This window comes from Callithrix jacchus, chromosome 8, assembly GCF_049354715.1.
Source record: "Callithrix jacchus isolate 240 chromosome 8, calJac240_pri, whole genome shotgun sequence".
Lineage (NCBI taxonomy): Eukaryota > Metazoa > Chordata > Mammalia > Primates > Cebidae > Callithrix > Callithrix jacchus.
This window is the reverse complement of record NC_133509.1, coordinates 23,270,254-23,296,649: the sequence shown is the minus strand read 5'-3', so window position 1 is coordinate 23,296,649 and position 26,396 is coordinate 23,270,254. Positions and strand designations below refer to the sequence as shown.

Genomic DNA, 26,396 nt, shown 5'->3' with positions numbered 1-26,396 from the left:
AAGAAGAGGAATGAAGGGATACAGACAAAACCAAGCTCCTGCTTGCACTGACTGAACCACTGGATCAAGCCCTCCCTGAAGCCCATATTACCACCAAACACGTTGGTTACATGAGCTGATAACTTCATTTTAATGAAGTAGGGTTTGTTTTCGTTTTTGTTCTTTGCTACTTACAATCAAAGGGACCCTGACAGATACAGCGTACAGAAAGATTTCCATTTTGTTCTGAAGACCAAGAAGGCTTGGATATCCCCAGGAGCCAGGGAACAGGTACAGTGGGGATGCCACCTACCGTGACTGCTGCTGTGTCCCGCTGGGTCCCAAAGCTTGCGGAGTCCCTTCGGCCCAGGTCGGGGTCAGGAGTAGGCTTGGGAGCTGGTCCAGGATCTGGATAGTCAGAGCCCTGGAGATGCAGGCTGAAGGCTGGGTAGCCCCACAGGCTCAAGGTAGCCAGATCATGGTCATAAGATCCCTAGAAAAGAGGAGAAACAAGAGTGAGTGGTAGGGTTCACAAGGGCCCGAGGGGTACAGGAGGAAGGGCAGATGGTGGCCACACCTTGGTGAAGGTGAGACCAAAGGAAGAACCCTGGAAGTATCTCTAGACCAGCATTGTTCAGCGGAACTTTCTGTCACAACGAAAATGTTCTGCCTCTGCACTGTTCAATATGGCAGCCAGCAGTCACATGTGGATACTGCAGTGTGCATAGTGTGATAAAAAGCTGATTTTTAATTTTGTTTTATTTTAATTAATTTACATTCAAATCTACATAGCCACATGTAACTGATGGCTACCACGCTGGACAATACAACTCCCCGTCAAACTTGCCTACCTCCTGGCCACAGTACCTGGGAAAACCTGAGGTCCAGAGAGGAGAAGGGACTTGCCCGGGGTCACACAGTGAGAGGGTGACAAAGCCAAACCCAGTCCTCCAGCTCCTAGCCCCGGTCCTCCTCGGTACCCACTGCCCTTCCCACCTCGGCTTTGTGTCTTCCCATCATGCTCATCGCTAGCAGAGTGTCCTGCTGCCTTGAAACCCATGCTGCCTCCCTGGGAAGCCATGTCCCTGGGGAAGGGTATCAGGCCACCCTTGAAGGGACCTATCTCCTTCAGTTACTACCACTGGACCCTCCCTTAGCCCCCCTAGCAAAGCAGCCCCAGTGAACCTCCTGGGATTGTCCAGGAAAACTGCACTCAGAGGGGAAGCCTCTTGGGCACAGAGCAGTTCCCCACAGGGTTATTTATGCCAGCAAGACACTGCAGGCTGTCTAAACACTCCACAACAGAGATGATGGAGTGACTCACGGCACCCCTGCCAAGAGCGTAGTATACAACCGTTAAAAAGGATCAACGCAGAGACAGGCAGTGGCACCATGTTTCCATGATAATAATGAGGTGGGAAGCTGAGAAAATGGGTGCAGGTGGAGGCTGGGTTGTGGGGTGTACGAGGCTCCCACTCACTGAGCCCGGTCATCATCCCCGCCCACGTGGCATCGTGGGGTTCAGATTACAGACCCAGTTTACAGGTGGAGGAGCCGAAGCTTAGAAAACCAAGCACACATGAGCTCCTGGCTCCATGGGGAGTGTGGGCAGAGCTGGACTTGAACCCTTGACTTCTGATGCCAAAGACAGACTTCTATGGCTGCCCACTGTGCAACGATGGCAGCATTACGCTGCCCTTTCTTCTTACTTACTCATCTTACATAAACACGTATGCACATCACACTTATTAAGTGCCAGGAACCTTCCTCAGTACTTGACAAATTAAAAAGTTAACTCATGAAATCTGCACTGGGTGAAGGAGCAATTATTACCTCTATTGTTTGGATGAGGACACTGAGGCACAGAAAGATTAAGTAACCTGGGGCTACTTCTATTTCCCAAATATTCCGCAAGCCTCTAGTACTGGCATCAAAGGGAAAAGATGAGGGCGGGGCGTGGGGTGGGGGGGAGAGTGGCTGTTGCCCTGGAGGAGGGGAAACAGGGATGGAGAGTTTTTCTCCTTTTTAATTTCATGGCAATTCTTTTTTATAGCAACTGAATGAAAAAAGTTCAAGAAGTAAAATACATGTAGCAAGGAAAAGGTTTTGAAAACAACAGGCTCACAAACAAAAACTAAAACTTATCAAACTGAAGTCACGGATGCATCCAGGAGACCACGAATGTAATACACCTCCCAGCAGCAAAGCTCCTGTCCCCAGGCTTTTCTGCCAATTTCCTGACCTGGGTCCACTCCCTCCTGCCTGGGTGAGATCCTCACCTCCGAGGGCAGCAGGGAGCAGCCCTGTGTGGAGGTAAACTTCAATCAACACCTCCTGGCTCCCTCGCGGCTCTAGGGCCCCGGCTGCCTGCAGGACACCATGGTATCCAGGCCTCTGCCTCTAGCCCCAGGCAGCCCCATTCCACAGGTGGAGCAACGGAGGCCCAAAAGACAAAAGACTTCACCAGAGGTCACAATGCTACTGAACACGAAAGGCCTGTGTGTGTGTGTGTGTGTGTGCGCGCGCACGCGCACGTGCTTGTGAGTGTGCATGAACATGGCCTATAGGGGCACGTGTCTCCCATGCATACAGTGCTTCAGGCCCAGGTGACTAAAAGGGCAGGTGATTCCCAGCTTACACACCCACGTGCACACGTGCATACACACGCACGCACAAAACTGTCATATCATTAACTGCTACTACAGCCACGATGGCATCATCTGCTATTTCTTCTTGTTTCCTGTGGTATTTTTCATTCATGCATCAAATACTAATAGCACTTACTATGTGCCGGGTATACTGTAGGGGCTAGGATTCACGTACAACACAGACAAGTTTGGTGCTCTCATGGGGACAGGGGATACCGATGATAAGCAGATACATAAACAAGATAATTCCAAAGACTGACAGGTAATAATGATCATAAAATATGGTAATGTGAAAGAGAAGACCTGAGCTGGGGCTGGTGGGTCACTCAAGCTACAGGGGCAAAGAAGGCCTTTCTGAAGCAGTCTCACTGGCATTTATTCTGCGGGAAATGAAGGTGCAGCAGGAGGCTGGGGCTCTGAGGGCTAGCGTAAGGGCTTTGGATTCCATCCCAAATGCAATGAAAAGTAACTGGAGGTTTTTAACCAGGGAAGTGCTATGATGTTTTCTTCTTTGTTAACAGTTCTCTCGCGCTTCCAAGTGGAGACTGAACTCAAGAGAGAAGGCCTGGGGCAGATGAGTTGGATGTGAGGGGGTGGGGGTAAGAAAAGGAGAGGAATGAAAGAAGACTCCTAGAGCTTCTATGAGACAGGGAGTGCCTTTACAACCAGACTCCACCCCCTTAAAGGAGCCTTGGGGGCCTGATCAGGACTTCCGGTCTCTGATGAAGAGAACTGGCATGCATGTGTCCTAGGAGAAAAGAATCCAGGGACACAGATCTCTGCTCAGCATGAGAAGCGGTGAGCTCCCTGTCCCTGGAGGTATGCAAGCAGCGGTCTGGGGACCATGTGTGTGGCGTGGGCATTTGCACTCAACAGGGCGGTTGACTTCTGCCATGAGTGTCTTAATTCTGTCAATACATGAATCAGGGCTAGATTGTGTGGCTTGAAGTAGGTGTTACAGAGACTCAGGGGAAGCAAGGCAATGTCCAGCATAATAGTTAGTATTATTAGGACATTACACAACACAGAATGCTCCCACTGATTCTCCACCTGGATCTGCAGCCCACGCTGTGAGGAATATAGGGCAGCATGATCAGCCCCACTTAGCAGATGAGGAAACAGGCCCAGAGAGGGAGTGGGATCAGCCTAGGTTCCACAGCACATCAGCCTCGGATCCTCTGCGGCCTCACACCTAAGGACCTTCTCCCCCCTCATCCCCAGTAGTCACCCCACCACCCCTGCCCTGGAAGATGCAGGAATCTTCCCACTCCACGTGGGCTTCCATTCAGCTGCCAAGACTCCCATTCCTGCAGGTTAGAGGCACTCTTTGCTCTCTGCCCTGAAACTTGAGAGGGAGGTCTCCGCCTAGAAGATTTCTCCTCCTTGATACACAGGGCCTGATTCTCCACTCTGTCCCCTTTACCCCTGGTGGTTTTGCCACAGCCCCTTAAGTTAGTTCCTTCAAATCAGACCAGTACCACACACTAGGTTTTGCCTAGAAATGAAGTAAAGTAGGGTCCTTCCCACAAGGCGCCTTTCTTCCCTAACACTTAACGGCTGCTGTGGGCCAGGGGCAACCAGAGACCCCCCCGACCACCTTCCCCTTTCCCACCAGACAGGCAGAGAGGTCATCTGGGCAGATAGGAGCATCAGGATGTGCGGTCTCCCCAGGGGGACTGGGATTGCAGGTAGGGAAGCTGCCACCCACTGGCACAGCATACACTGAACATTGCCCTGACAGACCTCAGGATAATCTTGAGGGCCAAGTGGGAGCAACTCACTTTTCAGGTGAGGCAGTGAAAGCTTGGAGAGATTAAGGAACTTGTCCAAATTCAAAATATTAAATGGAAAGAAATAGCTGGTAAGTGCTGGAGCCAGAATTTGAACCCAGTGCTCACTGGTTCTCAAGATCTGATGTCACCCCCTGTTCCCTGTTGCCTCTTGGAAGTGCCAGGCAGTTTGAACAGACAGTCCGGTGAGCAGATGGGGTGGGCAGGGGGAGGCAGAGAGAGGCGGTGGTGGCGGCGGTGGGGTGGGGGAGAAGGGGAGACAAAGAAAGGACAGAGCAGTGGAGATGGAGACGCTGAATCGACAAGAAAACCTGCGGGGGCCAGAGAAGCAGCCCTGGAAGCCACCCTCCTGATCAGTGCAGGGCCTGCAAGGCCACCCTGGTGCCAACTGCCCCTCAGATCTAGCCACTAGTGTTCCCTGGGCTCATCCCCATGTGCTCAGGCCCAAGGAGCCCCCCAATCATTGACAGTGCTCCCCAGTCATTAAAGGCACCTCCCATGCATTGAAGGGCCCAGGTCAGGCCCCTGTGGGCCAGCTCTGGGGCAGGGAGATGGGTGGAGGGAGTAGAGGGAACAGTTCTGGTCTTGGGCAAGGCCGTCTGCCCAGCCTCCACCTGCCCCAGCCTGGCTGCAGTGTCCAGCTGCCGCTTAGGCTACCCACCATCCCCAGCCGATCTGTGGCTGAGCTCTGAGCTGACCAGCTGTTCCTGTAGCCGGCTGGCAGCCCAGCACCATCGGCCTGTCCCCAGAACATGCAAGGTTTAAGCAACAGTCTTTCCACTGAACATTTAAGAAGAAAAATATCTTTTTTTTCTAAGACAGAGAAAGGGAGGGAGGAGGAAACTGGCAAGGGAGGAGGAGGGAAGGAGGGAGGGAGAAACCTACCCCATCACTGCAGTCAAGGTCACAGGCACTGGCACAGGGCGGGCTGGGCAAGGAGCCTTTAATCTCGAGTTCAGGCCGAGGAAACTACACGCTTGAAGCCGGAGTACATTACTGCCCTGAATGATCTGTCGGCTTCTATTAGGCTAAATATCTCTGTATAATAGGGAATTATCCTCTGAAGAGGCAAACTGCCGGCCTCTCTGGGGAGGGGGCAGTGGGAACCTTGCATCGTGAGGGCTCTCCCACGGTGGGGAGGGGGGAGCAGGACCAACTCAGAAAGCCAACCCCGTCCCACACCCCCACCCTGGAGAGTCACAGTCAGCAGCTGCTTTGATGTTTGTGGCGGGTGCCCGCCTCCCTTCCCTCTTCCCCGCCTCTCCCCTTGCTCCCGCCATATGAGCCTGGAAAGGTGCCAGACCCAGGTGGAGGCCTGACAAGGCCGCTGGTCAGCCAGGTGACCCTAGGCAAGTCCCTGAGCCCCTTGGAACCTCTGTTTTCCTGTCTGTTAGATGGAGCTAATAATACCCGCCTGAAGGCTGGCTGTGCTGGGGGTGAGCACGAAGCTGGCATGGAGCCCAGGACAGAGTGGGCATCCTGCTCTGCCCACCAGGGAGGGCCTCCCCCATCCTCCTCACCCTCACTGGCTCACCCAGAGCACCACCACCTCCTCCAGGAAACCCTTCCTGCCCCCTATCTCTGGGTGTCTCCCGCCTTGGGCACCTACAGCCAGAATCCCACCTCCAGCCCCTCCATGTCCAGTGGATGGGTGAGTAGGAGCCTCAGTTTTAGGAGACCCCCCTGAGCAAAACAGACCCCTCCTCATCTTCCCAACCCCTCCACCCCCACACACTCAGGACTGAGCACCCAGGCCTGTCCAGATTTGCAGGCTTGGAGGCAGGGGTCAGGGTGGCACTGCAGGCAAGGGCGGGGCCCACGATGAGGTGACACTCATGGGAAGGTGGTCAGCACCAGGGTAGAAGGACCAGGAAGCCAGAAATCCCAGGACAGGGGTCTGCGAGAGCAGGGTAGTAGCCAGATCATCAGCAGGACTGGCCAAAGCACATGGCGGGGCTTGGGGCCAGGTCAGAGGAGCAGAGAGGGCATCCTGCTCTGCCCACCAGGGAGGGCCTCCCCCATCCTCCTCACCCTCACTGGCTCACCCAGAGCACCACCACCTCCTCCAGGAAACCCTTCCTGCAGGAGCTTGAGGCTGCAGTGGGCTGTGATCATATCACTGCACTCCAGCCTGGGCAACACAGCCGGGGCTCAGTGTCAGGTTACTGGTGCAGGGCAGTGTAGGGACTAGAGCAGCTCAGGCCAGGAAAGGTCTTAGGGCAGGGTGGGTGCAGAACTGACCTGTGCGTGTGGGGATAAGAGTCAGATGACGGTGGTAGGGTGGGGATGAGGGCACCAGATCAGAAGGTTCTGCAGACCCCAGGCTCTGTTCTCAGCGCTCCTGTGCCACCCTCAACCTGTAGTAAATCCCTGGGACGGTTCAGAACCCCTTGCTGCAGATGCAGCCTCTGCTGTTACAGGGTCTGTGGGTGGGGACAATTCCAGGGCAAGATGCCTGGAGCCCAGTAGGACCCACAGAAAGGAGGCCACCTCCAGGACAGGTCAGAGGCACACTGTGTGGCCCACTCTCCTCAGTGGACCTAAAGTCCCACCCAGAGTCCCCACAGCCCGGGGGAGTTGCCTGTTCATTCATTCATTCATTCATTCAGCAAATGCCCTCTAATGCTTTCTGTGAACTAAGGGTACAAACACGCCAGAGCAGGGTGTGGGGTGGAGCCCAGGAAGGTGGGAGATGACAACTCAGGGGCTGTGTGAGAGTGGGCACCTGAGGGGCTGTGGAAACAGGGTAGGGGCATCTGATCCAGGCCTGGAGGTTGGGAAAGGCTTCCAGGGTGAAAGGATCTTTGAAGGGGTCTTAAAGGAGAAAGAGTTGGATTAAGAAGCAGTGGGGAAGGGCACTGCAGACTGCCCGTGACAACTGCAGCGGCATGGAGACAGCCCCTTCCTTCAGGCAGGGCCTGGTGAGCACCATGTGGGGTGGAGCTCTTATCCCAGGAGCCATCAAGAGCCTGAAGTTTTGGTGGGGAGTAGCCGGGGTCTGGATTTGTGCTTCAGAAAAACCATTCCGGCCACCACCTGGGGGAGGATAGATTTCATGCAGAAGGACAGGAGGAAGTGAGTTAGGAGTGAGGCAGCGGCGGGGAGAGATGGGGCAGAGCGATGGAGAGGGATGAGGGAGGGATCTGGGAGGTGGAATCTGTAAAGTGAGGGCGGTGGTTATAATCCACAGAGCCAGCATCCCACTGAGCATCCCCCACGCCTTCTGTACAAACAGCATCCTTAACTCTGTAACAAATTCATTAGTTACTTTGATCTGCACAACACCCAGGTGAGGCAGCCAGGCCAGGAATTCATTGCTTCCTTAGTCCATTAATTCAACAAGCCTGTGCTGAGTGCCTACTATGTTCCAGGCACCATTCTGGCCCACTCAGCAGAAAGGAAGAGCTAAGATTCACAGATGCGGCCCGAGGTCCACAGGGGTGACCAGGACCTGCTACTGGTTTGGGAACTCAGACGCCCTGCATAGTTGGGGAAGGGATGGGGCCACGCACTGTGGAAAGAGAATGCCTGACAGTGGGGGGCTCATGGCCCTCAGGGGCAAGGGCGAGCCTCAGTCTGAAGGGGAAGCACCTCTTCCTCCCAGGCAGGCATGGGAAGCTGGAGAGACACCATACAGTCGTGACGAGGGCTGACCTCACGGATGGAGGCTGGAAGGGGTGAGGAGACACAGATGAGGCATGGCAGGACCATCAGGCCCAGCGGAGGGTCCTTCAGGCAGGGCCAGAGGGTGAGAGGTATTCAGTGAGCACAGCAGAGGACCGGGAGAGGGGCTGCCTCCTCGAAAGTGCCTGCAGGAATAGGGGAGAGGCGGAGGCAGAGTCCCTGCGGACGAGAGCAGGCCCTGGGACTGCCCTAGTGGGTGCCCCATGCAGTGGTTGCAGGCTGCTCTGTGCTCAGTGAAGGGCTAAGGACTGAGACAAGGAAGAACTTCCCCAGAGGTGGCTCCCAAGGGGCCCGGGATGTGTCAAGAAAGGCTAAGGGCTGCCTGCTGCCTTCTGAGCTCACTCACACTGCCAGGACAGGAGCTGCTGCTGGTCAGCTCCTCCTCTCTGTTTCCCCCAAGTCCAGCCCAACATTTGCATTTGCTTCTGAGGACCTTGGCAGTCCCCTTACTTCCCTGGGCCCCACTCCCTTAATCAGCAAACTTGGGTGGCTCCTACCTCACTGATGCTCAGGAAAGCACTAGCCTGGACCCCACACACACTAAGTGCATATTAACCATCATCTGCACACAGCAAGTGCATACTAACCATCAACCCTGCACACAGTAAGTGCATACTAACCATCATCCTTGCACACAGCAAGTGCATACTAACCACCATCCCTGCACACAGTAAGTGCATACTAAACGTCATCCCTGCACACAGTAAGTGCATACTATCATCAGCACATAGTAAGCGCATACTAACCATCATCCCTGCATACAGTAAGAGCATACTAACCATCATCCCTGCACACAGTAAGTGCATACTAACCATCATCAGCACACACTAAGCGCATACTAACCATCATTGGTACACAGTAAGTGCATAGTAACCATCATCAGCACAAGGTAAGCACATACTAACCATCATCAGCACACACTAAGCGCATACTAACCATCATCAGCACACAGTAAGTGCATACTAACCATCATCCCCACATACAGCAAGCGCATACTGTCATCCCTGCACACAGTAAGCATATACTAACCATCATCAGCACATAGTAAGTGCATACTAACCATCATCCCCGCATACAGCAAGCGCATACTGTCATCCCTGCATGCAGTGAGCATATACTAACCATCATCCCTGCACACAGGAAGCACATACTAACCATCATCAGCACATAGTAAGTGCATACTAACCATCATCCCTGCATACAGTAAGAGCATACTGTCATCCCTGCACACAGTAAGCATATACTAACCATCATCCCTGCACACAGTAAGCACATACTAACCATCATCAGCACACACTAAGCGCATACTAACCATCATCCCCACATACAGCAAGCGCATACTGTCATCCCTGCACACAGTAAGCATATACTAACCATCATCCCTGCACACAGGAAGCACATACTAACCATCATCAGCACATAGTAAGTGCATACTAACCATCATCCCCGCATACAGCAAGCGCATACTGTCATCCCTGCATGCAGTGAGCATATACTAACCATCATCCCTGAACAAAGTCAGCACATACTAACAATCATTCCCACCCCTGCCTGGTGGCAGGGCCCCTTAGAGCCTGGTCCTCAGCATCCCTAGTGCCTCAAACACACTAAGTGCTCCATCAACTTTATGGGCTGAGTTTACCTGCTAACCAGCTGGCAGCAATGTTACCAGGTCAGAATTCTGCCTGTTGGACTTGGCAGGGAAGGGGCTGAGAGGAAGGAGGACTTGGCAGATCCTCAGGGGGCAAGGAAGGAGGCAGCAGATGCCAAGGTAACAGGGGTGGCACAGGCATTGCTATCATCACACACGTTAGCACTCTCAATGCTTCAAGAGGCGGCTGAGGAGCCAGCAGAGAGGAGGACTGAGGGCAGGGAACTCCCAGGTAGAGGGTCCCTGGGCAGATCAGCCTCCTGCCCATCAAACTGCTCCAGGCCTCCTCAGGGCACCTGAAGCCCTGGGAGCTGCTCCCTCCAACACCCTCTCCCCACCTTGGGATCTATCCCACTGACTACCAAGCTCTCCCCCTAATAGGAGCATTGCAGATCAATTGAAAGAAGTCAAAAGGAGTTGCCTATTCTGAGAAAAGGGGCAGAGCTGAGAAGATTGCACAGAGATGGCAGCTTTTCAACTGTGTGGGCCTCACCTAGCCCCTCTGTGAAATGGGACTGCTCTGCTATAATGACAACACCTCTTACTACTACTGCTGCTAATAGCTAAAGCGTTTGGGCACATACCCTGTGCTGGGCTCTGTGTGAATACTCTGCCCAGAGAAATGGACGCAGAGCTGAGGCCAAACCTGACCCTCCTAAACTCTTTGGCTGGACTGGCTGGGGGAGGGGTGCCTGGGGTCTGAGCCTTGGGCCAGCTGCAGGCGGGGTAGTAGATGGGGTCAGTGCTACCAGTGGTCAGTCTCCGAGTTGTATTACGCCAAGTGTTTTTCACATCACTGCAAGTGGTCACTCCTGCTAAACCTGGGTAAGCAGGCTGGGGAGGGAACTTTCCAGAGCCAAGCCAGAGGCAGCAATGTCAGAGGTTACACATGGCTGCAGCAGCTCAGCTGGGTCCCCTCACAGTGTTAAAAGCACTGGTGCTGCCTGCTACCTGTGGCCTCCTCCCTGTCTTCCACAGGACAACCTCACGCACAGGCCAGGCTTCAGCTCTTGGTCCAAAAAGGCAGGGGTGGGTGGGAGGCCAGCGTCACCAGGGAAGAGGGATGAGGGGCAGGAAAAAAGCTGCAGTGTCATCTGTTATGCACTCTCCTCCACTGAAACCGCACATTGTGGGATGGGTGTTCCTATTCCCACTGGACAGATGAGGAAACTGAGGCTCTGGGGTATATATTCCTTGCCCAAGGTCAGGGAAATAGCAGAGCTGGGATGCACACTTAGTACTGTCCGGTTCTAAAGGACAAGGAGATGCCAAAGGCTGAAAGGGGAATGGCACAGGAGTTGGAGTGCATCTCAAGCATGACCAACAGGCTTACGGGGTGTCTTTTTTGGGGGAAACTCTTCCTGGCTCTCCTCTCGGTGGCTGCAGATTATCCCCAGCCCAGGGCCAAGGTGGCCCGGCAGGCTGAGAAGATGAGAAGAGGCAGGAGAGGGTGAGAGAGGGCTCTTCTTTGGCTTCCAGCAGCCTTCTCCCCACCCAACCCCTTCCCCAAAGCATCACACCTCCCTGGCGAGGTGGGCACCCAGGAGGCCCCAAGTTGACAAAGGGGCCTGAGAGGCCTGTGATATAGTTTGGGTGTTTGTTGCCTCCATTAGCATGCTGAAATGTGACCTTCCCCATGCTGGAAGTAGGGCTGTGGGAGATGTTTGGGTCATGGGGGCAGATCCTTCATGAAAGGCTTGGTGCCCTCCTCAACCCCTAAGGAGTAACAAGTTCTCACTCTATTAGTTCCCATGAGAACTGGTTGTTAAAAGAGCCTGGCACCTCCCTCCACCCACGCCTCCCTCACTTCCTTCCTCTTGCCATGCGATGCCAGCTCCCCTTGGCTCTCTGCCATGAGTGGAAGCTCCCTGAGGCCCCCTCCCCTAACGCAGATGACAGTGCCATGCTTGTCAGAACCATGACCCAGATATTCCCGTTTTCTTTATAAATTACCCAGCATCAGGTATTCCTTTAGAGAATTTTCTTTATAAATTACCCAGCATCAGGTAACCCTCTCAAGAAGATTAAGAGAGCTTGCACAGGGCCAGGAGTTCAGGCGTATGGTTAAAAAGAGATAAAGGTACAGCTGAGAGCTAGGACCCAAGCCGCCTGCGGGCTGAGGCTAGCAGAGGGGGTCAGGAAGGCCCAAGAGAACAGGTGTCACAGGTCACACCTGAAGTCCCACATTAGAGCTTCATTCCTTTGGGTGCTCTAAGGTGTTTAGTTCCAACAAGGCTTTTGCCCCCGGGATAGGCAACAACCAGGAATATATGCTTTGGATGACATGACTGTGGGGCTCTGCCTATCCTCCACTAACAAACACAATGTGTTTCTTGGCTCAAGTGTCTTGCCCTCTATGGTTCCCAGTCATCCTGTCTGCAATATGAGGTGCCCAGGCCTACAGGCTGGGGGACACCTGCATCAGGTAGGTGGAGAGGCCCCAGACAAGCTGCCTCTTCCCATGCCAAGGGGGAGTGCTGACTCTGTTACAGCACCTGCCATTCCCGAGGGATCACGTGGCTGGGGTCAGGTATCACAGATGACCCTACCCTCCACCCAGGGGGTGGGGAGGAGGTTTTGCCTCCTTTAGCTGATGCCCCCATTTGGAGAGCCTCAACCGAACACAGGCCGGATACTCAGCACAGCATGTCATGGCCTTCCTGCACCCTCTCAACGAGACCGTGATGCAGGTATCAGTATTAGAATTCTCTAGGTGAGGAAACTGAGGCTCAGACATGAAAAGGGACAGACCAAAGTGACCCGGAAGAGTTGCAGACAGGCCCATGGGCGTGGTTTGGTTCAGCACCCTGGACAGCTGCCTTCCTGACTACCCCCAGTCCACCTGGGCTCCGCACACACCCCCGTGGCTAAGTTTATTCTTCCCAATCCCCAATCTTTTCTAAACTCCATCCAGCTTTTCCCAGTGGCTCCAGCGGCATGGATATGTTCTGTGCCACATAGCAGTGAGACCTCAGCAATGCAGCTCTTGCTCCCTAATGCTTCTGACTTAAATCTCACGCTCCCAGCAGCTCCCTGAGGGCAGGCAACAGTCTCTTTCCTTCTATGACACAGCCCAGCCACACCGAGGGAACTGGGAGAACCCACTGACTTTGGACCAGGCAGATGTGAATGGGAACTGAGCTGGGAACTGCTGGGCCCACTGCTTTGCCTCACTGAGCTGCAGATCCCCCAGCTGTGAAGCAAACTGCTCTGTCCATCTCTCCGCTTGCAGATAAACCACACAGCAAGGAGCTACTCCTTCCTCATTCCCCACCTTGGAATCTATCCCACTGTCTACTTCAGGGAGCCTCCTGCCAACTCTCCCTGAGTCCCTTCCTCCTGGAACTTCACTCAAATTCTGGACCACTTCCCCCATGAAATTTTCCAAATGACTCACAAATGGGGGGATTCTTGTATTGAGAAATGTCAGGGAGGCCCAAGAACAGCTGGTGCAGTGCCTGCAGTCCCACTCGTGGAACACGACTGTTTCATGTTCCCATGGGTTTTCAGTCCCTACAAGGGTTTTGAGCCAGGAGGAGGGAACACCTAGGAATATTGGCAGTAGGAGGTAGGGTTCTGGGCCCCTTCAATACTGACACACTTTGTGTCTTGGAACAAGTGTCTTTCCCTCTCTGGGCCTCATCTGCAACATGAGGTGTCCAGGCCTACAGCAGGAGGGGTGGCACTCTCCCACCACTTCCTGGAAGCAAAGGAGGAAATGCTTGTGGGGTGATGTCAGGGATGCAGGGAAGGACCCTCCAGAGCTCTAAAATCCAGGACAATGATGTCCAAAATGCCTCCATTGGGGCTGACACATTCCTTTAATCTCTAGCAAAGAGAGAAGCCCAATCCTTGGGGGTTTATTGTACCCTACAGGCAGGCTCTGCCTAGTCCCCAGCTGCTGGGGACAGGACCTGCATGCATGCCTCAGACTTCGCAGGGAGGTCTCCTTGTCCACCATCAGGTTTAGTTGGCCTTCCTTGGGAGTTTCCACTTGAAGAAGGCTGAACTCAAAGCCCCCAGTCTAGATAGAAAAAGAAGATTCTATGAGGGACCTGTAGGAAGAGAGCTCTGCCAAAGGTCCCTCTGCCCCAGGGAGGAATGCCGAGGGAGCCTGAAAAGGAACAAGAGGACAAAGAGTTTGAGTCTGGGCTCTGCCACTTAACTGGCTGTGACCTTGGAAAGACACCTCATCTTTTGAAGTTCCAGTTTCCTAATCTGTAAAATGGGGGCGATAATAACCACCATCAGTGGTCCAGAGGGTGCCTCACACACAGCAAGTTCTGGAGGAACTGCAGATGCTATGACCATTCAGCCTTCTGCTCATCAAGGCTCAGAGCAGTGGCATCAGCCTGGGACACTTGACTAACAGGTCCCATGGAAGGGACAAGCAGAGCTGAGAGGGAGTGTGGATGAGGCAGGGCCTCCAATCTGCCCCAGAGGCTACACACAGAGCACTATGCTGAGTTCCGACCCTGGTCACACACCGACCCCCGACCCTGGTCACAGCTGACCCGTCCCTCGTCACACACCAAGCCCTGACCCTGGTCACAATTGACCCCTGACCCTGGTCACACGCTGAGCCCCGACCCTGGTCACACGCTGAGCCCTGATACTGGTCACACGCTGAACCCCGACCCTTGTCACACGCTGAACCCCGACCCTGGTCACACGCTGAGCCCCGACCCTGGTCACACGCTGAGCCCTGATACTGGTCACACGCTGAACCCCGACCCTGGTCACACACTGAACCCCGACCCTGGTCACACACTGAGCCAGACCCTGGTCACACGCCGAGCCCTGACCCTGGTCACACGCCGAGCCCCGACCCTGGACACACCCCAAGCCCAACCCTGGTCACACGCCGAGCCCCAACCCTGGACACACGCCGAGCCCCGACACTGGTCACACGTCGAGCCCCGACCCTGGTCACATGCTGAGCCAGACCCTGGTCACACGCTGAACCCCGAGCCTGATCACACGCTGAGCCAGACCCTGATCACACGGTGAACCCCGAGCCTGATCACACGCCGAGCCCCGACCCTGGTCACATGCCGAGCCCCGACCCTGGTCACAATTGACCCCTGACCCTGGTCACACGCCGAGCCCTGAGCCTGGTCACACGCCGAGCCAGGACCCTGGTCACACGCTGAGCCAGACCCTGGTCACACGCTGAACCCCGAGCCTGATCACACGCTGAGCCAGACCCTGATCACACGGTGAACCCCGAGCCTGATCACACGCCGAGCCCCGACCCTGGTCACACGCCGAGCCCCGACCCTGGTCACAATTGACCCTTGACCCTGGTCACACGCCGAGCCCTGAGCCTGGTCACACGCCGAGCCAGGACCCTGGTCACACGCTGAGCCAGACCCTGGTCACACGCTGAACCCCGAGCCTGATCACACGCTGAGCCAGACCCTGATCACACGGTGGAGCCAGACCCTGATCACAAGCTGAGCCCCGACCCTGGTCACACGCTGAGCCCCGACCCTGGTCACATGCTGAGCCCTGACCCTGGTCACACGCTAAACCCCGACCCTGGTCACACGGTGAACCCCGACCCTTATCACATGCTGAATCCAACCCTGGTCACACACTGAGCCCTGTCTCTGGCTTCTCATTGTGAATCCTGACCCTGGATGCCCACAGCCCTGACAATCACCAGGCACCATGTCCAGTTTGTACCCGAGACCAGTGTCATGGTCTAGGCCCTAGGAAGGGCAGCCAGGCTCCCATCTCCTTGTGGAGAAGCTGCTGGGTTAATCTTCTGTCATATGAGCCAGCTTGTCCCTGGCAGGGAAACGGGGAACCTGTGGGCCCATCCTTCTTCCCAGTCCACACCTTCCCCGAACCTTCCCTCATGGCCCTGGGCTCTGCCTGAAGAGGCCTCCCCACCCCCATCAGTCCACTTCCAGCACCCTGGGCCTTGGTTTTCAGGCTCCCAGATCTGTTTTATTCCTTGTCCACAACTCCACACCGAAGCCCTGGAGAAGCTCCTTGGCTCCTAACTCAGAAGATAGGAAGGCGGGGCTCCTTGAATGATGGAAGGAAAGAACACCAGCCTCACTCATTCCTGGGGCTCACCAAACAAAGGGGGACACTGAAGTCACTGGGAGGTGCATGGTGGTCCCAGGGTTCCTGTCCTGGTCCAGGGCTCTTTTCACCTAGTCCTCTGGCTGCCAAGGGGTTTCCCTCCTCTCAGTGTACCCCGCCCTGCCAAGCTGGCAGTGGAGGGCCCCTGTGGCAGGGGCAGGCAAGTGCCAAGCATCCTCCCAAGACCAAGAAGGTGGGGTGGCAGGGGCTGGCAGAGCCTCCGGGAGACACCCTGTCCTGGGCTCTGATGCCCTTGAAAAGCCCTGACTTGGAGCTAAGTTTTGACTTCTTCTCAGGCTGAACAATTGAACCTTCTGGATACTGTCAGGCACAATGGTGCCAAGAGGCTGAGCTGTCCCCACTCTCGCAGGGAGGCTGAGATCTTCTGGGCTGTGTGTCCTAGGGGGCAGTTGGCCACTGACTCCAGACATAGCCCCAGGTGAGGGCCACTGTGGTCACACTAGAGGTGAGGGGCCCATTGATGCCTGAAATCCCACCACTCATTCACCCTTTGGGGCAAAGCACTGCTCTTCTAAAATGCAAGCTGAGATGGGGGTGACAGCTCTGGGTTCCACCCTGACAGCTGGCTTGGAGTGCTGTGTGGCCTGGGTGGGCATGCTTTACCCACCCAGGCCACATAGATGAGGATAGTAATATATAAATCACAGGGTTGGTTACAGCTAAGATCCTGATATCCCTGCCGTCTCTCCTCGATGTCCCATAAACACCTCATCCTTCCTTGTCCCCAAACCACTCCTTCTCCAGGGCTCCCGCCTCAGCAAATGTCTCCACCATCAACCCAGCTGCCCAAACCAGAAACCTCGCCTCCCTGTGCTTCCCCGCTCAAGCCGGCACATCTATCCTGGGCCAGGCCCACCACGGCCTCCCTGGAGTGGCCCACCTCACTCTTCTGTGCCCTTGTGTCCCTCCGCTCTTCACCCAGCAGCCAGGGTAGCACTGGTGAGCCGTAAGTTAGATTAGGTCCCTTCCTTGCTCAAAACCCTCCAGCAACTTCCTCCTTCTCTTAGACCAAAACCCACCCACGCTCATTGCTAACTGGCCCCAGGCTCTCTCTGACCCAGCCTTGCCCACCTACCTCCGACCTCTGGTTTTCTTCCTGCCACCCCACAAGTTTCCTTCCAGTGTCTCAACACACCAGGGTTCTCCAGGGCATAGAATACTCTTCCTGCTCCTAGCCCATCTGATGATGGGATATGACACCTCCTCAAAGAAGCCCTCCCAAATTGCCCGGCCTCAGAGTGCCAGAAGCCCCCACCAGCTCCCTTGTTCTGCTCATTACAATTTGCAATTATGCATCTACTTGTTTGTTTATTTACTATTTGTCGCCACCCCAACCCCAAGAAGAACTGTGAGCTTCACTCGGAAGGGGCCATGGCTGCCTTGCTCACCGTGTGCCTAGCCCCCAGCACAGAGCCTGGAACATAGCAGGCACTCAAGAAGCAGAAATCCCTGCTGAGGAAGCAGACCACCTCTCTGCTTCCCCAGCCAGTCTTAGAAGCTATAGCCAGAGTCCTAGAGGAGGTACTGGCAGGCGCAGACACCTGGACAGGCATGGCTTTGCCTCCGTGGGCAATGCCAATGGCTGTGGCTGTGCCAGGATGCCACACGGATTCCCTGCAGGGGACAGCACAGCTAGGGACTGAGCAGAGAAGGACCTGCAACTCCTGAGATGGTGCCAGCAGCTGGGTGTTCTCGAAGCAAATTGCCTTGGCAGGTGGCAGGCTGCAGGCAGGGATGCTGGAGGGGAACAGGATGTGCCATGTCTTCTGATGCTCCAGAAGATGAGAGGAGGGGGAGGGGGGAGGAAGAAGAACAAGAAGGAGGAGGAGGAGGAGAGGGAGAAAGCAGGGGGAGGAGGAGAAGAAGTCCAAATGGAAGTCTGCTCCATCCCACATTACACAGAGAGGAGAAAGAAAAGGGCCTCCATGGTCAAGCTCCCCTGGAAGGCAGAAGCAATGTAGGTTTACTTCCTGCTACATGTGCAATGCTGGGCATCTGATACCTGTGGCCGCAGACCTGCTCACCATGACTCTTGAAGCACAAATGATCCTGACCATTCTGCAGATGAGAAAACATCTGAGGAGGCGGAAGAGAAGGAAAAACCCAAATTCAAAAGCCTTTTGACTGTGCCCACCTCAGTGCTGGGCTCTGGTGGGCCCTGACTCAGCCCTGGTGCTGCCCACAGCACCTGGGCCAGGTCAGCTCTTTGTGAAGACCTGACTCAGGACAACTTGGCCTCAGAACAGGGGCTGGCTGGACAAAGCGGGTTTTCTTACACAGGGTTTGTGGACTGAAATCATGGAATTGAACCAGTGCGAGCTCTCTTAGAAGTGCTGGCAGAGCAAGGAGCCAAATGATATCTGTCCCCTGGCATTTGGGGCCCTCAGCATCCCCCAGCCTGACCCCTTCAACTTTCTCCCACACTGATTCCTCCTGGGAACCAGACTCTCATCTTCCTACCACCAGGCCACGGGCATCCAGGCACACCCCTGTCCACGCTCTCCTCACTCTTCATCCTGCCTGCCCAAATTCCACGCTGACCAAGTCCTGCTTCTTGCAGGAACATTTCTGGACTCCCCAGCCCCATGGGGCCTAGAGGTCGCTGGCCTGCGGAGGGAGCCCTAGCTACAAGGTGTAACCCTCCCACTCATTCTTCACTGAGGGACACTGGGGAGCCAGTTCTTCACATCAGTGTTCCACTCAGTAGTCCCACGTTACTCAGAAAGGAGAAAGAAAAGGGCCTCCATGGTTAATCTCTCCTGGGACAAGGAAACCACACAGGTTCACTTCCTGCTACATGCCCAGTGCTAGGGATCGGACACCTGTGGCCAGACTCTGCTCACCATGACTCTTGAAGCACAAACGGTCCCCAGCATTCTGCAAATGAGAAAACAGCTCCGGACAGCCACATGGCTTGCCCAAGGTGGCATCGCCAGCAAGAGATGGAGCTTAAAGTCAGGTCAGCATTCACGCCTGTAATCCCAGCGCTTTGGGAGGCCGAGGCAGGCGGATCACAAGGTCAAGAGATCGAGACCATCCTGGCCAACATGGTGAAACCCTGTCTCTACTTAAAATACAAAAAAAAATTAGCTGGACATGGTGGTGTGCGCCTGTAGTCCCAGCTACTCGGGAGGTTGAGGCAGGAGAATTTCTTGAACCCGGGAGGTGGAAGTTGCAGTAAGCTGAGGTCATGCCACTGCACTCCAGCCTGGCGCCTGGTGACGGAGTGAGACTCTGTTTCAAAAAAAAAAAAAATCAGGTCGGCATTAGGGCACCAGGGATTTTAGCCAAACATCAAGGAAATCCCCTAAACAGGTCAGGGAGAAACATTGATCCCAGAAAGGGCTAGGGTCCCCCAGAGGCTGGTGGGTAAAATGACTGGAAAACCGGCTGAGGGCAGGAGGCTGAACCTGTTGACCTCCAGAGTCCCACCCAACTGTGATATTTTCCAACCACTGGGCAAGCTCCAGCAGCCTCCAGGAGGGCGGGCTCAGGAAGAGGCGGGGCAGCCCCAGAGAGCACCAGGGGGACACTCTGACCATCAGAGTTTGCCAGGATGCCAGGCAGAAGCACAGGCACCAATCCAAGGTGGTTCTGTTCTCTGTGGGAGGTCCTGACCTTCTGGAGCCACCAGCAGAGATGTGGATGGCCAGGTCCCAGAAGAAAAGGGGTGAAAGGGATGAGATGAGGGAGAGAAGCTCTTTCCTATGGCCAAACCAGCCAGTGGGGAACCCTGTCCCACAGTTTTGACAGGCACCAGGCACCAGCTCGCCTGGAATTTCTGTCTTGCACTAGGTAATTACAGTTCTTCCTGTGTAATGAGATGGTTTTTAAAGGCCATTCAAAAGAAATTTCCTATAATAAGGTGAAGGGGTTTATGGTGTTAGTCATCAAGGCGGCTGGTAATTGGTGGGACTCAGGCTGAGTCCTGGAGTGAAGCAACGAGTTTCCACATCTAAAAGGAAGAGCAGGAGGGTGGATGCTGAGCCCTGAGAAGGAGGACAGAAACTTTACCAGAAAAGTTTCTGTGACACCAGCAGCCCAGTGTGCCCTGAAGAGCAGAGGGGACATCAGGAGGCTGGAACCCTGTTGGGGCAGAGGCAGCTGATGGAGCAGGGGATGGTCAGAGGAGGGGAAAACTCACAGGGGTGAAGCCACAGAGTGGAAGTCTGGGCTCAGAAGGACAACGAGGATACTAGGTTGAATAGTGTCCCCCAAATCCATGTCCATCTGGAACCTCAGAATGTGACCTTATTTGGAAATAGGGTCTCTGCAGAGGTGATCAGTTATAAGGAGGTCACACTGAAAGAGGGTGAGCCCTGATCCAATGACTGATGTTCTCATGCAAGAGGCTGAGTGCAGTGGCTCAGACCTGCCATCTCAGCACTTTGGGACTTTGGGAGGCCAAGGCAGGCAAATAACCTGAGGTCACGAGTTTGAGACTAGCCTGGCCAACATGGTGAAACCCCGTCTCTGCTAAAATTCCAAAAATTAGCAGGCATGATGGTGGGCACCTATAATCCCAGCTACTTGGGAGATTAGTGGGTTCAAGGCAGAAGAATCGCTTGAACCCAGGAGGTGGAGGTTGCAGTGAGCGGAGATTGCACCACTGTGCTCCAGCCTGGGTGACAGAGCAAGACTCTGTCTCAACAACAACAAAAAAGAAGTCAACTTGGACGTAGACACATTCAGGGGAGGGGCCTGTGAAGACGGAGGCAGAGGCTGCATCCTCAAGCCAAGGAATGCTAGCAGCACCAGGAGCCAGGAGAGGCCAGGAACATCCTCTCCTAGAGCCCTCAGAGACAGCACAGCCCTGCAGGCACCTTGATCTGAGACTTCCAGCCTCCAGAGCTGTGAGAGAGTCAATTCTATTGTTCTAATCAGATTCATGGTGATTTGTTGCAGCGGCTCTAAGGAACTAATACAATGATCATTCTAACAACTATCTGGCCATGGAAAAGTCAGCCTTAAAATGGAGTGAGCCTCCCACCCCTAGAGGTGTGTGAGCAAAGCTGGAGCATCCCCAGCGCCCCAGTACTCTGGACAGCTCCCAAGGCAGGTTCACAGTTGGTCTTCCATTTAACCTCACTGTATGCAGGGAGCCAATACAGATAGGGTCATCATTCCCCTCCCATGGATTTGGAAACTGAGGCCAAGAACCTGCTCAAGAGTACAAAGTGGCCAGTCAGGGACAGCGGTAGGCCTGGAATTCGGGCATCCTGACCCCCAGTGTGGGGCTCATTCCATCTCACTGCCCTGGGTCTTCCTTTGTGCCTTCTCTGTCTCTAGATTCAACTGTGGTTCAACATCCTGGAAGGCAGAGAAAAACCCAGCTTCCCTGCACCCGCTGTTCCAGACTGAAAGTGGCATCACTGCTGGAAGGCCTTTCCTAACTCTCCCCAGAAGCTTTCCAGTGGTGCTGTGGGCCGGCTGCTCTGACAGCAGGCTCCATCCTCCTGATGGAGCCACAAGCTTCTCAGGCAGGACTCGGCTTATGGAGATGCTACACTGGCTGGCAGGCCCTTGATGAGCACTTACTGTGTGCAAAGCCCTGGCACAGTGGAGGGCGAGGGTAAACCCAGGGGAGGTGGCAGCTGACCTATCATGGACTGAGTCCACACAGATCAGACCACCCAGTGAGATGCCACACGGTGTCCCCAGACCTAGTCTGGCTTCTGACTGGGCATCCCAGACTCGCCTCAGGAGCATGGAGAGAGATGGCAAAAGAGTGGGTCTGAGAAGGGCACTGGGGGGTTGGAGCAGTGAAGAGGAGCCCCCCTTGGCGGAGGAAGGGAGAAGAAAGGGTGGCCAAGGGAAGCTGCAGCTCTTCTGGCTTCTCCTGCTCCTTCCAGGCCTCTGGGCCCCCAGGGGATCATGGGCCACTCTGGGCTATGCGTCAGCCCCATCCACTCCTGGCACTCAGCTCCTTCCTCTCCGCATCTGCCTGCGTTGCTAGAGAACTTCATGGAGGCCCCTCAGCTACACCAAACGAAGTGAGAGCACAGCCAAGCCTGCCAGCCCAGGTGGCCCAGCTCTAAATGCTGGTTAATTGGTGCTGAGCAGCGGAGGGACGTGAAGAATGGGCTTTGAAGTCACCTGGTGGGATGTGTCCAGCAGGAACAATGGGCCACCCAGCCGGTGGAGAGTCTCGGCTCCTAATTAGGCACTGCTTTGAACATGGAGGCATCAGATTAATGAGGTTTACAGCGCTCAGCTTCACGGTGTGGCAGGCTGCCTCTGTTCTCTGATCGCAGTTTGATGCCAAAACCTTGTTCGTTAAATCAAAGGTTCTCCAGAAACTCCGCTTTCTAACGCGCCTTGGATTTCTGCTGGGCGTCTCTGCCAGGGAGCTAAAAGCCTTCACCTCCATTCCTTCACTCGGCCACAGTGCTGGCTTTTGTTTCACTGAAGAAGACTTCACAGGGCTGGAACACCTCACACAGCCCACCTGGGAGGGAGGACAGGGAGGCTGGGGTAGCCTCAGTTAGCAGAGCGTGGCTGCTCAAGGTCACGTGGCAAGCTGGCCAACCTCGCCTGACCACCAGGCCCCCGGGCCCCCAGACTGCAGGGCCTCGCTGCTCCTGGCAGCTTTGATGGTGCCAGGCCGTGGAGGATCCACTGGCCAATTTCCCACTGTTGGCATCTGTTCACAGGCCTCAGGGGCCTCTTGTTCACCATTCTTGGGAGAAGATTGAGACGTCTACAGGAGGCAGCCTGCACGGCCTTGCTTTCCACCTCTTCTGCTCCAGTGGGGGTCCTCTTCCCAACCCCCTCTTGAGCCTTTGCTCACCCAGAGCCATCCCCTGTTCCCCTCCAGAATGTCCCCTCTCTGTTCCATTTCACTGAACTCACACCGCCCTTCAAAACCTTCAAAAGCTCGACCCTTGCTCCTCTTTTGCCACGACAGTCCTGGGATCTTTTTCTCCTTCTCCAAGAACTTCAGCGCCAAATCCCTGTTTTTTTTTGAACAACCACCCCTTGCCCTGTGTTCCATGGTTTAACATCACTCTCTTTGCTTATTATTTTGTCCTGTCTCCCCTGTGAGACTGTGGTGTAAGGAGAGGCACAGTGCCTGTCTCACCTGTGTCCCTGACAGTAAAGACTGGCTGATAATGAAGATTCCAACCTCCTTTGGCACTTTGGGAGCCACAGGGAGTGAAGACACCATCCTGCCTTCAGTTTCCCCAACTTCTAAATGGGCATGAGGCCTGCATCATGCTTTCTTCCTGAGGCTGCTGAACACGTATGGGAAAAGATGGCAGTCATGGGCAGAGATGGAGGCTGGGGAACACTGAGGCTTGCACAAATCCATTCCTCTCCCCAAGCCTCAGGTTCCCTACCTGTAGACAGGGTTAGCCCGAGGATTCACAGGATGCGTGCATTAAAACTCAATCCTCACGACCACCTTGGGAGTGTGTACTGTCATTCTGCTCTATTTGACAAATGAAGACAGCCCCAGAAGAGTTGGAGGAGGCAGTACTGAAACCCAAGCAACACGAGGCTCTGGAATCCAGCCTCCACCACGCCACTGACTTTCAGGCAGGCCCTCTGCACACTTCGGCGGAGCTGTTCCTTCTGAAACGTGCTTCCCCTCTCCGGGCCTCTTGTTTTCCCCTCTGATGGGCGGGCACACAGTGACATTCTGCAGATGATTCCTGCTCAGCCAGGGCGGGCTACTGTGCTCCCTGCTCCTTTGGGCTCTTCCAGACCTCAGGTCCAAATTCCTCCTGTCTCCAGTGGTTCTATCCCTATAATAACTAAGAGGTGGCTGTGCCTCCCCTGCCTCTGCCTTAGAATGTCCTGGCCCCTTCCCCTCATGCACAGAAGGCTCCTGTCGGTCCCTCCCTGCATCTCAACCCTTGTATCCTTCTAGGTGACTTCCCATGCTAGGGGTGCCCTGACCACCTGCCTCCAGTCACCTTCAGTGGCCACTCCCTCCAGTCTCTATCCCAGGCCACACCCCGGCCCTGTCACCACCATAGCTCCTGGTCAAACCTCCCAGCTGGCCCTCCAGCTCCTCTCCTTACAATCCTCTCACTGCACTGAGACCTTCACACCTCACCCTCCATCACTGCCCATCTGCCCTCACTGCCCTTGGGGAGCTTGAGTTCCACGGCCCATCAGCATAATCAATGCTCAGATACCTTGCCCCTCCCCCTTGGCAGTACTGTCATAAAACTCTGACATGGATGAACCCAACCAACAACTTGGTACTCATCGCTGGGTGGCCAAATACAGCTGAAGAAACCACGCAGGCTGTGCCCTCCATGAGCTTGAATCCCAACCCTCCAGCGCTGCCCGGCAGCCCCAGCTCAGCCTCCAGCAGCTCACCTCCCCATTCTCCAACCTGGCAGTGGCCCCATCTCCACCCTCCTCCTGCCTCCCTTCCTCCACCTGACCCGTCACTCTGAGACCTCACTTTGTTTTCACTGGGGTAGCAGAAGCCAGCAAATGTGAACCCCATTACTCTTCCCCTGCACATTCATGAAGCTCACCAGCTTCAACATGCACCCCCCTAGGAAGAGGGGGTCTGAGGAGGGGTCTCACTGCTGTTAAAGGTTAATGGCTCCACTTGGACTCTGAACCCCGCTTCTTGTCCCCAGGAATCCAGCTCCCCTCCATCACTGCGTTATCTTCCAACATCACCCATCTCTCCCTCTTTACTAGGTCTTTCATCCTTCCCAGCAGCAAACAATTACATTCTGGTATCTGCCAGCCTTAAAAAATCCCCTTCCTTCATTATGTTGAGGGTTTTTTTTTTTTTTTTTTGAGACAGGGTCTTATTCTGTGCAGTGGTGTGATCTCGGCTCACTGCAAGCTCCCTCTCCCAGGCTCAAGCAATTCTCCCACCTCAGCCTCACACTGGGACTACGGGTGCACACCACCATATTCAGCTAATTATGTGTGTGTGTGTGTTGTAGAGATGGGGTTTCATCATGTTGCCCAGGCTGGTCTTGAACTCCTGAGCTCAAGCATCCTGCCTGCCTCAGCCTCCCAAAGTGCTGAGATTACAAATGTGAGCCACTGTGCCCGGCTTATGCTGAGTTTTTTTTAAAAATCAATCTCAGAAGGTGATATACGGTATGATTCCATCTATGTAACACTCATGAAATAACAAAATTACAGAGGAGGACAAATTAGTAGCAGCCAAGAGGGAGGCGTGGGAGCAGGGCCGTGGGGGAGGGGTGTGCTGGCACAGGGAGCTCCGTGGCATCGCACATATCTACGTCTCGATCATGGTGTTCGACACACACACAGCGCTATATATAAACACACACACACAAGTGCATGTATCACTGGTGAAATCAGAATCAGGATTGTGGAATGTGCCAACATCAGTGGCCTGTGTCTGAGACTGTCCTGGAGTTATGTGGGGCTGGGTAAAGGTGCATGCAGCATCATGCCCACAGCTGACTGGCTTCACCCATCCTTTGGGAGCCCTCTCTTGGCTTCTGGGATCCTGGCTTTCCTCGAGCCACCACCCCCCTTCCCCTGGATGTGCCTTCTCAGCTTCCTGTGCAGGTTCCTTCTCCTCCCTCATCTCTGCATGGTGGTGAGCCCAGGGTCCAGGTCTTGGTCCTCTCTCCACCAACCATGTTGCTTCCTGGGTGGTCCTTGCTTTGCCAGGTCTTTAAACACCATCTACAGCTGCTGGTTCCCACATCCATTTCCCCTACACAGATCTCTCCCCTGAGCTCCAGGCTTGTGACCCCAAGTGTCAAAAGGACATCTCTGCATAAAGAGGTGGTCGAAAACAAACTCCCGACCCTCCATGGCACCTCCATGTCTCAGAGGATGACTTCCGCAGCTTAAGCCAGTTCTGCTGCCAAGATGGGTCTGGAATTGCCCCCACATCACTATGGCTACCATTTTGGCCTAGGCCTCCACCATGTCTGCCTCACCCCTTTCCCTTCTTGGCCCTTCCTGCAGCAGCTGGAGAGATCTTTTTAAAACCTAAATCAGATTGTCACAGCCCCTGCTTAACCCAACCCAAGCTCATTCGCCACCCACTGCCCCTTGGAAAATATCCCATGGCCTCAGTGTGCCATGCAAATGCCCTCATTTGGCCCTCTCTCCCCCTGCCACTGCTGTCGGCCACACAGCCTCCTCATCCCCCTCAGCGTCCTCCCACACCTGAGGGCCCTGTTGCCCTGTCTTACCTGCTGTCCCTATTCATCCCATCTCTGCACCATTAGCATTCCCTGTTTGTCCAGTGGCCCAAGGAGCATGTACAGCCAGCACCTGGAGCATGGCAGGCACTTGGTAATGCCAGTGGAGGTAGTGGATGAGCTCTCCCTCTCCCCTCCCTCCCAGGAGCATCCTCTCTTCCTCCTGCGATGAGGCTGGCTCATGTGGCATGGGGGAAGGTGCACACGTCTCTATGTGCCCGCATATTCCACTCTCCCCCAAACAATAACTAATACCCAGATGACTTGATGACATGATCATTTCCCCACGTCTTGGCTGGGAGCTGCTTCCAGTGGTAAAAATTTGCTGTTTTATGGTCCCAAGAAGACATCAGCCATA

General features: G+C 54.7%; 1 protein-coding gene across 34 annotated transcripts in view; it reads right to left on the bottom strand.

Annotated features, from left to right (window-relative positions):
* The window catches only part of LINGO1 (leucine rich repeat and Ig domain containing 1), a 207,608-nt gene that overhangs the window by 75,884 nt on the left and 105,328 nt on the right, over window positions 1-26,396 (bottom strand). For 32 of the 34 annotated variants that reach the window (XM_078333848.1, XM_078333847.1, XM_078333846.1 and 29 more), the window contains one exon: window positions 293-472. The gene's annotated coding sequence lies outside the window, so the exon portion shown is untranslated. Of the gene's footprint in view, window positions 1-292; window positions 473-5,302; window positions 5,505-26,396 lie in introns of those variants that run through there. The other 2 variants (XM_078333863.1, XM_078333874.1) reach the window with 1 other exon arrangement.